Genomic DNA, 4,201 nt, shown 5'->3' on the forward strand with positions numbered 1-4,201 from the left:
TAGACCAATTTTTATCTATATATCAGGCAGGTTTATAAAAGGAACAATAACAATAGGGGGGGTATTCTCTCCTTACAGTAGTCAACTATCTGAGATCAAAGGGACAGAATTTATCCAAGGACAGAGTTTTGAAGGGTAAGGAAAGGAAATAGAAAACATTCGAAGAAAGTGAGGAAGTAATGCTATATTGTGGAGATTGCAATCAGTGACATGAACCAAAATGTGTATGAATTGTTAAATGTAAAACTGATTTGTTCTGTAACCGTTCACCTAATTCACAATAAAAACTTTGGAGACAATAAAGAAGAATATGAGGTTAAATAAAATTTCTAAACCCTTAAAAAAGAAGAACCAGCATCTATTAATTCTGCCTCTTAACATAACAAGAAAATCCATTCCCAAATGGGGTTATAAGTACAGACAGAAAGGTTAAGGTTATCAACGTATATTTGGGGGGAACACAATTCAATTTAAAACAAGTATCTTCTCTATGATTTCATTTACCTGGATAGGAAACGTGAATCTACGATGGTAACACATATCATAATGGCTAACTGAGGGATTAGTGGCCACAGTGGGGCAAAAGAGGGCTTAGAAATGACTAGAGCTTGATCCGGGTCATAGCCATTTGACTCAGAAGTCATTGAGCTCTACATTTAAGATTTGTACACTTTGCCTTATACAAGTTCTACCCACCTTTTTAAATGAATAAAAAGAGAATAGAGTACTGATTTTTGTTAATAGCATCGAAACATTTAGTTCAAGCCGTGCCTGTAAATATACACCTCTAGACCAGTTAAAGGAACCCTACTGTCCTAAGATGTTACAAGTTAGCCTGCTGAGCGCAAGGCCAATGTCCACACCCATCACTTCTGAAAGAGAAAGGTGAGACTTTCTGGCTCCGTAATGATTTCCAGTCTTGGAAACCCACAGGGGCAGCTCTACTCTGTCCTATCCTATGAGTCAGAATCAGCTTCATGTCAGTGAGTGTTTTCAAGTTTGAAACCTTGTAAAAATCAATTCAATTCCCCTCCCTTCACCCGCCTCCCTGCCGCCCTCCCCCACATACCTTTGGCTTGGATCACTCTCAGCTGAATTTCTTTCTTTTGTTACCAAAATGGTTCTCATAGCTACCAATCTCTTGCTTCCAAATCAAGTATTTTTCCTTCAGCCCAATCATATGGGGGATGTTCTGAATTTAATGCTTCCCCCAAATTTTGGTACTAATAAGTTACCTAACATCTTTGTTGATAATTTTCCTTCATTTGTAGAATAGGCATGATAGCAGCAATTGTGTCACACACTTGTCGGGAAATCTGATAAGCCCAGTGTTTTCTTCCAGTTCTATTTGTTTGTGACTATAACCGCCATAGGGACAATGATTACATTTCTCTTGCTCACTACCATGTCTCTAGTACCCAATTTAGGGCCATACCTATGGCTGGTAGGCCCTGGACAAGCTTTTGTTTTTAATTAAACCTTTGTATATATAAAAATCTGGTCAAATGTACAAATGTGCTTGACACAATGGATGGATGGATGGATTGTGGATGGATGGATTGTGATAAGAGTTGTACGAGCCCCCAATAAAATGATTTTAAAAATATCTGGGTCACCCAAAGCCAGCATAAAGGGCCCTGGTGTCACTGTGGGTTAGGTATTGGGCTGCTAACTGCAAGGTAAGTGGTTCAAACTTGCCAGCTGCTTCAAGGGAAAAAGGTGAGACTATTTGCCTCGATTCCGGAACACTTAGTTCTGCTCATTCGGAACTTGTACATGGATCAAAAGACAGCTGTGCATATAGAACAAGGGAACACTGCAATGTAAATCAGGAAAGGCGTGTGAAGGGTTGTATCCTCCCACCGTACTTATTCAATCTATATGCTGAACAAATCATCAGATAAGCTGGATGCTATGAAGAAGAGTGCAGCATTAGGATTGGAGGAAAATTTATCAACAACCTGCAGGATGCAGATGCTACAGCCTTGCTTGTGGAAAGTGAGGAGGACTTGAAACACTTGCTGGTGAAGAACTGAGATTGTAGCCTTCAGTTTGGGTTACAGCTCAGTGTAAGGAACACCCATATCCTCACTACTGTACCAACAGTTAACATCGTGATAAATGGAGAATAGGTTGAACTTGGCAAAGATTTTGTCTTATTTGGATTCATAAACAATGCTCATGGAAACAGCAGTCAAGAGACCAAAAGACAAATTGCATTAGACAAATCTGTTGCACAAGACTTCTTTAGAGTATTGAAAAGCAAAGATGTTACTTTGAGGACTTAAGTGCACCTGACCCAAGGCAAGGTATTCTCTTTTGCTTCATATATACGTGGAAGTTTCACAATGAATACAGAAGACTGTCGTAGAATTGATGTACTTGAATTGCGGTGCTGGAGAAGAACATTGAAAGTCCCATGCGCTGATGTAAAGGACTAACTGATGTATATCGGGAGAAGAGAGGCCAGAATGTTCCTGAGAGGCAAGGATGGCCAGACTTTGTCTTATATACGTTGAACATGTTGTCAGGAGAGACCAGTCCCTGGAGAAGGGTGTCATGTTTGATAAAGTGGAGGGGTGGCAAAGACGGATAAGGCCCTTGATGAGGTGGGTTGACACAGTGGCTGAAACAATTGTGAGGATGGCCAGGACCCTGTAGTGTTGTTCTCTTGTGCATAGGGGATCTTTGAGTCAGAGCTAGCTATATGGCAGTTAACGACATTTGCTGTGTGAAGAGATCACTGAAGATAAGAGTGCCGTAATCAACTGTGGTGAATATATCAGATTGTGCCCAGCTATCAGAAAAAATAGCTCCTGGGGCCTTGCAGGCTTATCTTAAAGAACAAGTAGTGAGCTGTCAACTAAGTCGACCCCAAAGAGGCTCACTATTGACCTGTGTGACACAATAATTATGTGTAATAAAGTCCAAGACTAGAGGAGGTATGTGGTAGTTACGTAATCTCATGTCAATTTGAGAGGATTATGAGTGAAAGGGTGGAGTCTTGCCTGTCAATCAAGATATAACCAATGAGGCCTCTGTGTGGCCATGGCCTTCTCCTGAGAATTCTGGGAACTCCTGTTTTTCCTCCTTGTTGGTGAGAGACACTTCTTTCTTGGCTCACTTGGAGACCCTCTACTGACAAGGCTGACACCCTGTGAGACATCCTTGAGGAGAAGCCACATGAACCTACACTGATGCAGCCCTGGGTGCTGGAGAACCCACATGGAGACCCCTGCCAGCGCTTAGATGCTTACAACACCACTGGATCCACAGGACTTCCCATCCACTGGCCTGTGATCTTCCTGCCTTCAGCATCATTGCATGTATTTCACGAGTCTGAAGAGGATTTCATGGATTGGTATCAACATATGGGCTAATGTTGGACGTGTGGACTTGATCTGGACTGGGCTGGGACGTTTTCTCAATATTCCATTGCTCTTGTATACAAACCTCTTTCTCATACACATATGAGTGTTTGTGAATTTGTTTCTCTAGTCTACCAAATTCTGAGCACCAGGTTTTCAGAAAGATATGGGTAACAGTGAAAGCCCAAAATCCATATTAAGTGTCTCCACATGGATTAAGCATTTGGTAAACTCCTTCTGACCATTGACTAGGGATGTGGATAGTCTTGCTAGCAGAGTGCATTGTAATGTGGAATAATGAGGATATAGTTTGGTAAAAATTTAATTCCTTATCATTTGTTCTCCTTTTGCAACCATTTTATGTTGGTACTAGTTTTTATTATTTTCTGTTTTCTTTTCCATTGAGGTTATTTTCTGTTTTATTTTGTTATTGTTGTTTTGATTTTTTTCAGCTGTATATAAAATTCAGGACCGGTAAACTTATAGAGGCAGTAACTGAATTCATAGTTTCTTTGGGTCATAGCAGGGATGTCAAACTGGCAGCCCTCGGGCCACATGTGCCCCTGAGGTAATTTTTTGTGGCCCACGATGCTCTGAAATAAAATGAAAGTAGAAAAAAATTGTTATGAAGAAAATAGCGCTATGGGGAGATGGAGGCAATACCGTACACACAATTCCCTCGTTAACTCTTTAACTACTGAAGAGAAGTACACACGTGGCTCAGTGCCTTTTCTGGGGGCCTGTGGACATGTGTGTATAAATGAGCTCAGCTCTGCCGACGTTTGGAAATGATATGTCTGCCACTCTCAGTGTCATGTAAGGTAAACAGATCC

Source organism: Echinops telfairi, unplaced genomic scaffold (genome assembly GCF_000313985.2).
Source record: "Echinops telfairi isolate 266 unplaced genomic scaffold, ASM31398v2 ScPeMD7_7463;HRSCAF=8501, whole genome shotgun sequence".
In the NCBI taxonomy this organism is placed as follows: domain Eukaryota; kingdom Metazoa; phylum Chordata; class Mammalia; order Afrosoricida; family Tenrecidae; genus Echinops; species Echinops telfairi.